The sequence below is a fragment of the Triturus cristatus genome, chromosome 6, assembly GCF_964204655.1.
Source record: "Triturus cristatus chromosome 6, aTriCri1.1, whole genome shotgun sequence".
NCBI classification, from domain to species: Eukaryota; Metazoa; Chordata; class Amphibia; order Caudata; family Salamandridae; genus Triturus; species Triturus cristatus.
The window spans coordinates 515,549,136-515,561,845 of record NC_140589.1 but is presented as its reverse complement, the minus strand read 5'-3'; the positions used below and the strand labels follow the sequence as shown (position 1 = coordinate 515,561,845).

At 43.6% G+C, this 12,710-nt stretch overlaps 1 long non-coding RNA gene across 1 annotated transcript in view; it reads left to right on the top strand.

Annotated features, from left to right (window-relative positions):
- The window catches only part of LOC146817355 (uncharacterized), a 30,020-nt gene extending 23,258 nt beyond the window's left edge, over positions 1–6,762 (top strand). Inside the window, exons 2-3 of the long non-coding RNA XR_014962538.1 lie at positions 6,339–6,553; positions 6,707–6,762. This is a non-coding gene — a long non-coding RNA (uncharacterized LOC146817355). The remainder of the gene's footprint in view (positions 1–6,338; positions 6,554–6,706) is intronic.
- Positions 6,763–12,710: the final 5,948 nt, after the last annotated feature.

Here is a 12,710-nt window from a genome sequence, read left to right as displayed (position 1 = left end):
GTTTCAGCTCTCTATCCTCTTTCCTGCCCAGGAAGGCTATCAGAATGCAGATGAATGCAGACAAGTCCTCTGTCACATCCGCCCTTCCTGTGGCTGGCTAAATGGAACGCACAAAGGGTAACTGTCACCCAGTCCAGACATGTATTGGAGACAGGCTGCAGGTACACAGAGCAAAGTTAAGAGCGGAGAAATCTCCACTTTCCAAAATAGTATACTTAAATCCAACTTTATCATTAAAGAGGGTTTATCATTAACATTCCAAAGATATTAAACATGATGCAGCTACTTCTTTCTAATCAGGATTTGCAACTTAAAGGTGTTTTAAGGAAGCTAGCCTGTGAGAGGAGTAGGTCTCATTATAGTGATAAAATTAATGTAGCTGTTTGTCACTACCAGAATGTTTAAGTACTTGTCCTACCATTTAATTACACAGCAACCTGACCATAAGGCTACCTAGAGTCTACCTTGGGGTGACCAATGTGTAATAAAAGAGGATTTTAAGGCTTGGCAAAAGGTTTTAAATGGCAAGTCAAAGTGGCAGTAAACTGCACACACAGACCCTGAATTGGCACGCCTGAGACAGGTTTGAAAGGCTACTGGTGTGGGTGGCACAGCCAGTGCTGCAGGCCCATTAGTAGTATTTACATTACTGGCCCTGGGTATCTAATATACCACTTTGCAAGAGACTAACAGGTAAATTAACTATGCCAATCAGCAATACACCAATGTCACCATGGTTAGGGGAGAAGCACATGCACTTTAGCACTGGTAAGCAGTGGTAAAGTGCTGAGAGAAGTGCTCAGAGTCCTAAAGCCAACAAAAAGATGGTCAGAACAAGAAGAGTAGGAAGGCAAAATGTTTGGGGTTTCCCTTTGGGGAGGGTCATTTTCCTACAATCTATAAAATGTATAAACAATATATTTGATGTACTGGCACAGTTATTGTTATCTGTAGCCACGGTTTCATAGTGCACTCAGAGTATGTCATACAAAGGAAAAAAACAGACAGTTACATGTTGATACTTAAGTGTATTTCCCAAGATGTAAAATTGATGGAAATAATGTTCTGTATGTATAGTGTAGACAGATTGAATGAATTCGGTAAAAACACGCATCTGAGGGAAGGGTGAACAGCTATGTCTTGTCTCATTAAGGAATTTATTTTAATTTGTAACTGTTCGCCATTACTCTTGCCACCAGAGTCTTCAAACAGGTCATCACACATATAATACATCTGTCTTTCAGATCATACTTTTCCAACAGAGGCCAGCTCGCCCTTATGAAAGTTTGTTTGGCATTTACTGAAGGTAGCGCAGCACTTAATTTACCATTGTTTGATGTTTAGAGTGGGTGAGTGTTCCAAGGTATGTGTTTAGGAGGGCAACTTTGTGAATTGAAGCTTCACCAAGATTAAACAGGAATAATGCACATCTTGCTACCTCAGCCCTAGTCTCTATTTCCATGTTATTGATATTCCCCAGCACCCTGACCCCACCACCATCGGTCAGAAACCTCAGTGTATATCGCCTGACCCTGATGCAAGCAAGGAATCTTTCCTAATTGCTACCCTTGCAACGACTATGTCCAAAGGCATAACATATGCATAGTACCCCACACATCCCCTTCCATGCAATTCAAGAAACAGCTTTACTGGCGTTGAGCAACTGGACAATGGCAGCAACAGTCTGGTGGCTCAGCCTCAATTCTGCTGTGCCCCAATGGATGGGGAACTACATTTCACCACAAAGCACCAGCACCATCTCCCCATGCACACCACTACCTCTGACGTGGCTTGGACTTGTCCAGAAACAGAGCACTTAGCAAGCTTTTGGTCTTAGTGTTTAAGGCAGTAATGGTTCCACCACAGACAATCGCTCTGAAACTGCCACTCATTAACCAACTGCTTTAAACTTACATACGGCCAGTCACAACCTTCTAGCAGCCGCGGCCCGTGGAGGGAGTTCCGTGGGGCGGTAAGGCGGGGCGGGGGAGGGGCAGGGTGGGGGGTTCTAAAAACCGGAATATGGATAATTGCAGGTAAGTAAACAAACGAAATTCATTTTATTTATTTAATTGTTTACTTACCTGCAATTATCCATATTCCGGTTTTTAGAACCCCCCACCCTGCCCCTCCCCCGCCCCGCCTTACCGCCCCACGGAACTCCCTCCACAGGCCGCGGCTGCCTTCTAGTCATAACCAGACTTAATTGCAAGGCATCGAAATTACATTCCTTCACGGTCTTGTTGGAACCCTTAAAGTATTTTCATCACTCCCCAAATTCAAGACTTCTCTCAAACAAAATCTAATTATATAGGAATTACAATGCTAACCTTTACTAATTAAAGTCCCTTTTATTACTTAAAGTTCAGCCTCCAATGGTTGTGCTGATGTAAATATGTATAAATAATTGCACTGTTACTGTTAACATTTACACTCAATCATACCACCTTTTCTATTTGTTCTCCCTTAACTCCTACTGACCTAACAAAATGGGCATGTCGCCCCACTATGTGTGGCTCCCACCACGCAAAATATGCAAGCGTCACCCCAGAAAGGAGAGCTTAAAATCTCCCTCTGGTTATCACTGTCCTTGCTACTTGCAGTTCAATACCGTAGCAATTTATGCCAGAAATATCTCACCCTTCACTTGCTATTGTCTGTTTTACTCTCTTTCTATTTCCTTGAAATAGTTTTTTGCTCTGGGATGGGCAGCAGGCCTCCCCCAAGCTCTTCTTCAAACAGGATGCGGGTGCGGCCTAAGATTTTCTCCTGCCCATGCTGTTTTAATCCTCATTCAACTGGAATTATATACTACATTATTATTATTATTATTATTTGGGATCTTGTAAAGCGCGAACTGTCGCCAATTACAGGCATCCTGGCGCTGACAGAGTCTGAGGAAGAAAGAAGACCACAGAAGACGAAAGGCTAGCCAGGGAACAGCCACGTTTTTACCTTTTTTCTAAAAGGCAAAAGTTCATCAGTGTGTCTGATCTCATTGGGAAGGGTGTTCCAGAGTCTAGCAGCGGAGACCTCAAAAGATCTGCCTCCGGATCTGACTTTCTTGAAACTGGGAATGACCACCAGTTTGGCATCCGAAGATCGGAGAAGTCTAGTAGGGACGTACCACGTAAATTTAGATTGAAGAGGGACAGGGCCAGAGCCATGGAGGGCCCTAAACACAATACAGAGGGCCTTAAATTGCACTCTCTGTCTAAGAGGGAGCCAGTGCAGTTGTGCCAAGGCGGATAGTCCATGGGATCTCCTCGGAAGCCCCAGGGCTAGTTTTGCAGCCGCAGATTGGACTCTTTGGAGCCTGTCTAATAGGTACTCCGGGGCCCCTAACAGGAGGGCATTGCAGTAGTCCAACCTGCTCAAGATGGTACATCTAACTATTTGGGCGCGCGCCTGGGTGGGCAAGAGGGGCAGAACTTTCCTTAGAGAGCGCAGGATGGCAAAGCAGCAGGCAGAGGTTTTCTGGACATGTGTCTCCATGCTGAGCTTGTGATCAAGCATGACCCCCAAGTTACGGACCGAGTCTACAGGTTGTACATTAGAGGCTGTTTCCGGGGGCCAGAAGTTGCTAGGAAACGAACAGGGAATCCTCGAGCCACTATTAAAAAGCACCTCAGTTTTCCCTGCATTAAACTGGAGAGAATTGTTCTTCAGCCATCTTGAGGTCTCCCGCAGGCAGTTGTGAAAGGTCTCTATGGAGATAGAGTCTTCTCCTTCCAGAGAGAGAATCATCTGCGTGTCATCTGCGTAGTTGATGGTTTTAATGCCGAAGCTTTTGATCAAAAGAATTAGTGGCCTAAGGTAGACATTAAAAAGTATTGGGCTGATAGCAGAGCCCTGTGGGACACCGTGCGCCACCGGAGAGAAAGCAGATTGAAAAGGAGGTAGAGATACTGCTTGTTGCCTGTCCTGCAGAAAAGAGTGGAACCACTGCAGAGCCGTATCCCTCACTCCTGCCTCCCATAAGCGTCTCAGTAAAATCCCATGATTCACCGTGTCAAAGGCGGCAGACATATCGAGCAGTATCAGAAATGATGCCTGACTTCTGTCTGCTCGCCTTTGTAGTTCGTTCATGGCGATAACCAGGGCTGTTTCGGTTCCGTGCGCAGGCCGGAATCCAAATTGGTCTCTGTCTAGTAATAGATGATGCTCCAGATGGTGGGAGAGGGTGTTACTGACCACCCGTTCCACTATCTTAGCAGGGAACGGCAGTAGTGAGATGGGCCTGTAATTTTTCGAACAGTCAGGGTCAAGGGAGGGTTTTTTCAGCAACGGGGAGACTAAAGCTTGTTTCCATGATAAGAACCATGTTTTTTGTTGATCACTACTACCAGAATATAAGGGGCAGATTTACAAGCCCTTTGCGCCACTTTTGCGTCACTTTTCCCATGTTAAAAGTGACGTAAAAGTGGCGCAAGGGGCTTGTAAATCTGCCCCTAAGTCTTTTCTGCTTGGTGGAATTGCACTCTAGGGAGCATACTGTTTGCCTCGTTTACAGGGACTACGCTTTTCATCCTAAAACTAAAGGTGGCACTAGCATCCTGACCCCCATCACCCGGGGCCTTGCAGCTTCAGCACCACTAAAATATGACTGTCGTTGTTGTATCCTCAGCATAAAATGCTGTGACACTGGGATAGGCTCGTCGCCGATGCACGGTTTTGCTTGTCCACAGTCTCATTAGGTCGTCCCTCGGCCACTTTTAACCATTTCTATCATTTCTAACACATGATAAACTCCTCTCTACGAAACTCTACTCATGACTGCCTACAAAAGGCAGAATGGCCTGTAGAAAAACTTTTACCAACATCCCTGTACGTTTTGGGCATTAACAGTTACATTACTAATTTATCTAAAATGTAAGTGACATACCCCTGCCGTTTAGGGATGGACTGCTTGGCCAGCCTCAGCTGTTATTTCAAGCAAGGAGCTTCCTCCCCGCATGGACCGTCCGACTCGAGGGCCTGCCGCCTGGCGGGAGGCCCTTCACCCTACCCAGCAGAGCGAAGGCCGAGCGGCCCCGGCAGCTCGTGCCCCCAGTGGTCTGACCCCGAGCGGAAGAGGTCGGGTGGCGCCAGGCCCTCGGACGCTGCTGCCAGCAGGTCCATGAGCCCCATGCGCCACGCCGTCACCCCTCTCCGCCCAGCACATTTCCGCAGCAGTTGAGGAACGTCTAAGTGGAGTGCTGCCAATAGCGCTGGGATGCTTACGGGTGAGCATGCGCTTTATAAATGCCACTTTCATTTCATTTCATACCTCTGCCGTAGTAGACTGCCACGGAAATCACATAATGCCCCATAAGCTAGTTTGTCCCTGCCACCTAGCAGTTATCCATGTATTCTTAACTTTCCTTGTTTTTATTGTATTCGCTGTCTTGTATATAAATGTAGTGGCTTTCACTGACAAACATCTCTATTATACATTGGTCTTTAGACTTTTTTATGCCTCTGTCTATCCCATTAAAAAAAAATCTATTGGGCCCCTAGAATGAACAACACATTTTTTCACAATTATTTTATAAAGTTGGCGGTTTGAAACATATTCAGTAGTTCATTTATTGTAATCATGCCCAGTTGTCACTTTTACAAATGCAATGAAATAGAGGATTGCCTACTTGCTATAGGCACCCTTGTCTCCCTAAAGTGTAAAATGTGGCGTGGGACTAGGAGCGATATTTGGAGCTCCTTGAGCCTTTGACTCATATTCCCAGCCAGGACACAAGTCAAACAAGCATTTGCAGTGCCATAGGTCTCACAAATGTGGGAGTTTAAGATATTGGCATTGTTAAATGACAATGCTTTTTATTCATCTGTTTTGATAATTAACACATAAATAAAAGGCATTGTCCTTTACAATTCCAATAGCTCAACGTCTTATAAATGCGAGACCTATTGCATTTCAAAGAAGCAGCCACCATTGTCCTGGGCTGCTTGGAAAGTAAAAGCGTGCCGCTGAAGGCTGCAGGAAAACATGTTGTGCCTGCAGTAGGAGAAACTTGTTAAAGAAAATAGTGCTTACAGACTAAATAAGACATACTGTGTAACAAAAGAAGTAAAAGGGCCAGTCCTCATGGGAGGTTACGAATGAAGACAAGTCGGTATAAGGAGGGACTAACAAGTCTATTTACGAATCAGAAGCCAGCATTTACGAAAGACAATGACACAAGCCAATGGAATATATGGGAGGAGAGTAAGCGGGGCTTCAAGTCTATACTCAAATACAGCCTGCCTTGTAGAGCACAGCATGCGTTGCCCAGGCAAGACCTAAAAAGATGTAAGGATGGCCCACTATAGAATGCCTTAATGCCACTCTGTTTTTTCACTAGAAACACAGGTGTTTTCAGCGTGATGCTCCTCCTGGCCAGTACCTGACCCCTCTCCATGTGATCAATTCAGCCCCTCAGCTTGAAGGCCTGTGCACTAATGTGTGAAGCTTTGAGGCAAGGTGTCATATCCTGCGAACAGCAGGGAACTCCATGCAATGCATGGCCTCCTGTCTGCTGTTTCACCGTAGCTGACCAAAAAGTTACTTTCTCCTGATGTAAGTAAAAGAGATAAAGATAATTTCAAATTACTAAAATGCTACTATTTAAAAGTGGAAAATCTTATGAAATGCTTATCTGGAATGGCCAATGAACTGACTAAACACAAAGAGCTTTCTTCATCTAATGGAATTCCCATTTCTTTTCTGTAGCAAAACCCTTGATTAATCCGGTCCACAATGAGGTGACGCTAATACAGTCTATTAAAGCCATTGTCAATGTTACTTCTCTGAGTAATAAATCCCGGATGAGATTTGGAGGTGAACATATAAGGTAAGCAGATCTGCTTTGAGAAGTGCTCTTTAATAGCAGGTTTTGTGTAAAACACAATTGACATCTGTGCGTTTGAAATCTAAGCGAGTTTATTTAGTTCTCCTCCACTAATGGTTAGAAAAGCGGGCTGGATATAAAAAGAGTTGAGGGCAGACGTAAAAAGTGGTGCAGAGGAGAACAGCTGTAATTTTGAGCTAGGACTGGATAGGAAGTCTTTATCAGGACAACAGGAGGTGCGGGAGAGAATATTTGATGTACAGTACTACCACAAAGGAAAGAGCAGGCAAATAAGCATCAGTGACTGAAACCCGAGGAGCCTTTCTATTTGTACTAATTGCATATGAATATTCCACGAATGTTCACATTTTAGATGTTTTGGGAACAAATGTTTCTCTGTAATACATATGTGCCTAGCTTGTACTAAGCAGTGCCATTGTATGCCCAGGTACTCAAAAGATGTTGCCTGGAAATGCTGATTTAGAGACTGCTATGGAAGCATCTAAGAACTTGTTAGTGGGGGCGCTAGCTCTTTAGGAGGCGCTAGCCACAATATGTTGGAGTTCTCTATAGAAAAATTCTTTTGGCCTGCACATGTCTCCATGTAACTAGGAATCCATAAGCCATGGCCAGGATCAGTAAGCAAAGTGAACAGTAATGCAGGTCCATGCTAGGGTTTTGTGAAGCATGATTTGGTACATTAAATATCCCACAAAAACACGAGTCTCACACAAACAATGGAGAATGTATTTTTCTCAATTTCTCTCTCCATCCATGCTTCAACCATTTGTCTTGTTTGGTCACCTCTCCCATGTGTGAATAGCTCAAGTACTAATTTCTTGAATTATGACACTCATAACCAAATGAAACTACTCATGCACTCTACTACTAGTGCACTCCTTGTCACTTACCTGTTTCACAGAAGCCATCTGAATTTACCTGGTCTGCTCAGTCCATATCAGCATAGAAGCATTATTTATTTAGCAGGTGTTAGAAATGGGGTTCCTGGGTCAGGGTAAGGGAGTTACACACCCAAGGTAACCCCTGCTCACTCCCTTGGCAGCTTGACAGAGCAGTCAGGCTTATCCCAGAGGCACTGTCTTTTCTTTTCCTTGTGGGCCTGAAGGACAAGATACTGTGAAATTGTTTATAAGTCTATTTTTTGTGCACTAATACCATATAACATGCAATTTTACACACGATTTTATGTATATAGACTGAAGGAATACAATTGCATTAGAAACAAATGTTATATGATGTATAGACATGAAATTATTAATGTGTTTTAGTTAAGCCACATGTCTGTATAAATCTCCATTTTCAACTAGATTGATGCCATATCTGTCCCTAATTCCTGCTTCCCACATCCACCCTGCACAGATCCTCTCCCCACAGGCTTCCCAGAGTTAAGCAGATGACATTATAGTTTATTTCCACTTCAGCAGTTGCCTTGATAGTGTTGAACTTGCTATGGTGCAGGTATAAGATGGCAACAAGTGTCTATCTAATTTGGTTTCTTCACTGGGAGAAAGTCTTATTGTCTAAATGTTTCATACTTATTTTTTTAACATCTCTGGATGGCATTAGCTGAGGGGTTGGGTAAATGTTTTCGAATTGGGATGCAGTGGCGTAACAAAACATGAGGGGGGCCCTCTGTGCTGAAGGGGCCCCTCACACTCACATCAGTAGGGGCTGAGGGGGCCCCCTCCAGCATGAGTAAGCAAGGGGGCACCCAGCACCGCAGAGGCTGCGGGGGGGCTTTGTTACGCCCCTGTTGGGATGGTGCTTATGTGTTATGGTAATGACATGCATTATTCTTTCCTATGTTTTGATTTGATAAAGAACTGGCACTTTTGCTCACATCACAATGAGTTTGCAGTTTTTCTAATTTACTATGCTTGCATTATGTATAAGAACCCTTTGATTTTGGGGGTGAGCCAGATAGATTTCCTGTGTTCTTCCATGTTGCTAGAGATGCTGTCTGATTTTCTTATGATTTTGATGCTCATTGAGACTTAGAATAATTTCTGATTTTTACATACTCTGGATAGATTTGCACCTTAGAGCCCTCATGGCATTGACTCTGGACCTCTTGTTTACAATTTCTGTAATAAAAGTCTTTAACTTTTAATTGATCTAGAAGTCAATTATTGAGCTGACCCCATTACTTAATGAACTGTTTTACTCTGCTAATTTGATCTTCTGGGAGGTGCCTTTCCAGGGGGACACAGTGCTGTGTGAATTTTAGGTTTAATACCTTCTCCGATCCACTAAACTGTGGGAGAACCAATTGAGGTAAAATTTGGGGTGTTTAAATTTCAGGGTACAGTTTTGCTCCCACAGTCTGCTTGACAATACCAAATATTTTGGTCCATAGCTCACCTACTTCTTCCATGATATCCAAGTGCACCAAGCATAATTATCTCTATCCGCTTCTCTGGCAAAAAGATTCCCATTGCTTTCCCCTAGTTCTATACGATCACAGATTCACTGTAATCTTTCATACTCAATTTTGTATTCTTCTGTTTGCCTAGTGATGTTGATGATGCAATTCCATTTGACTTTGTCATAAAGATTTTGATGTCTGTAATGCATCTGTCTTGTACTGAGATTTTGACTACTTTACAATGCAAGGGGACCAGCCTGCTTTTACTGACAGGCCAGGGATCCCTGCAGACAGGTGGAGTGTTTGACCATTTACTACTGCTTGGGATGTCTGAGGGAGTCATTGGGATCCGTGTGCACATCATAGAAGGTGCTCTGGAGGGAGCACTGACTCTAAGCCTCTTTCCAACTGACTCACAATTAGAGCATATCTGTAATGTGGTGAGGGCATAAGGACAAACCAGTGCCTCATTTGCATAAGGCCATACTCCCATGCAAATCAGGCATCGCCCTCTTGTGATGACATACACTGATAATGTGTGCCGTAACAATGGCTATCACAGATGGTGCTGCAAAAGCAATATGGAATTTCCCCACAGGTGGAAAAAACAGAAGCTAATACCCATTGCTCCTGGGCATTTTCGTAATTACACCAGATACCTGAGATGGCATATCCAGACTTTATTAGTCACCTATAATCAGCCGCGGTCAGTAGTAGGAGTAACTGCAGGGCGGTGATGTGGGGAGGGGGAGGGGCAGGGTGGGGGGGTAGTAAACTATGGATTACGGAGGTTTACAGGTAAGTTAACATATAAATTAATAAAACGAATTTCGTTGCATGCACAGCATCGCATTTGGGGATGCAGTGCACGCAACGAAATTCGTTTTATTAATTTATATGTTAATTTACCTGTAAACCTCTGTAATCCATAGTTTACTACCCCCCTCCCGACGTCACCGCCCTGCAGTTACTCCTACTACCGACCGCGGCTGCCTATAATACAGAATTACCGGGGACTAGTGAAGCAATTTCCTTTTTACATGGGTGTTCTGGCACTAGCACACAAAAGTAATAAAGAAACAGTGCAGACGGGATTATGGAAAGTTATGTGGCACAGATATACGTAGTTTGTGTTCGCAACCCTGTGACTCTCAAAATTACTGAGTTTGCGGTAGTACAAAGAATTTTTCAAAAGTAAAAAAACCCTTCTAAGAGTCTGAAAACTTTACCCGACTCATAAAATGGGTTTTGCAACCTATACTGAATTGCAATATGGGACGGGTGAAAAAGGGACATTCCTTCCAAATAGCAGTTCAGTTTGTAGTGTTTTAATTGTTTGCAACTGCATTTCTGATTGCAAATCGCAAACATTGATGAGCTACCGACTCCTCAAAGGAGGAGGTACCTGATTCCAATAGTGGAAGCTGACACCTTCTCCTTTAGGAATTGAGTAGGCTGGCACATGGGTACTAGGCAGCAGTCAAACTGACCATTCCCTGCTATCCCTGAAGTTTTTCCAAATGGAAAAGCTTTATTATATGTATTTATTTATTTAGTACCAGTTCCTTAAAGGAACACAGGCTGCTTTACAAAAAAAAATCCATCTGGAAATACAAACACAAGGATGAGAGTCTGCTGCCACGTGCAGGTCATCATCCCTGTGCATAGACAGGCATGTATCAGCTTCTTCAAAAAGCCTGTGCTCTCACCACTCCAGACATGCATACAGTTTGGCAAAGGCAGATAGCCATGCAGCCTGTGTCTGACATAGTGGCAAGTGGGACAGAGGCTAGACACAGAACCCCGTGTATGTTTGGACACTGGCTCTCTCTGTACTTGTAAGTGGGAGGCATGTGTCATGTGTGAGTATGTGGATGTGGCAGGATCGTTTGCATGTTTAAATTAAGGAAAATGCCAAGATTGCTTGAATTAGGAGCAGGATATGACAAGTTGATGGAGCACAGAAGAAATACCTGGATTCAACAACAAAGGACCATGTATGATTGGCTTGTGGAGGACAACAGGAGCATTGATAACTTTGGGCAGGGCTCCAGATGTGTTTCGATGGGAGGCGGGACGAAGTGTAGGTCTGGATTGGAGGTGGAGCATCATGTATGCTTGGAATCGAGACAGAACAATGGGCGCTTTTGGATTTAGGCATCTGAAATAACATTCTCCAAAGGTAGATGATGCACTAATTTTCCAGTAGCATCGCCACCCCTATATCCCAGTTACAGCTATATGGTAGTATTTCAAACAGCACCGACATTCACGAAGAACCCCCAAGTAATGTGAATAGGTGTATACAACGGGAACCTGTCACGCCTCAGGAAGAGCAGCCGTGAGAGACTGTGCTTGTTGTTTGGGGTCAGGTATTCAGCCACAAACATCTTCTTTTCAAAGGTGTTTGTGGCATTATGAAATATTGAACAATCTTGTTTTATATCAAATGTGGTAGTAAATGGAACCATTGCGTTCCCAAGATATATTGGAAGATGGAGGCTCATGGGGAATGTCATCACTGTAGTTTACTAGCTGCTGCAGAGTTGGGTCACTTTCTTGCACTAGATAGCCAGGGCGGCATCCGGGTCGGCTTTTATTTACGTACACGGCTAAAAATTTATATTTTCTATTAAAAAGAGTGAATATCAGCCAAATTATATCTTAATCTACTTGGTCCAGAAATGTATGCTGCTTGTTGTAAGGATGTAAATGCTCCCATGTTACTATGTACATTCAGATTATTGATTTTCGTTAAAACAATCTACAGCAGAGTATATTTCGAGTCTCCATCAATAGACCTCAGGACTTTGCTCCACGGTCTAGTTTTTGACCTTAATGCTTTGCAGTCTGATTTCATTACCGGGAATAGCAATTACTATCCGCTGTGAGTCTCAGCACCAGAACCACAGAGTGTGTTTCACTGCGACTGCCAATAAATCAAAGGTGTTTATTTTCGGCCCTTAAAAAGCACTAATCATCAGGCCTGTGTTTCCTCCCTATAGGCACCCCATCACTGTGCTATTTCAGAAGCAAACCTGTACTTTTCTTCTAGAATTTGTCAATTAGTGCCCTTGGCCCACTAATGGAAACAAACAAATGGTTTAGCAGGAAGCCAGGCCACTGAAGCTTTCCTGACAATCTGAGAGAGGCCAAGTACCGGGGAACAGCAGAGAGGCATCTTGTGTTGGTGCAGAACTGTAGCAACAACACACACTTGCAAAAACACATGAAATGCGTAAACTATATTATAAAAATGCTAGTTCTTTTTCTAAGCAGAAGCAGAGGGCTGTAACATGCCCACCGCACCCCCACGTTTAACCGCTGACTGATAGATATTATTTCAATCAATGGGCTGAAGCTGCACAATGCATACTTCTATTTTCAATGTTATCTTGCTTTTTCGCGAAACATTTTTTCTTCCATTCAGTTATCTCTTTTTGTTGTTGTGCTAAACCTGTTGTCTATCTTATTTTATACTCTTTATGATATCCATGCTT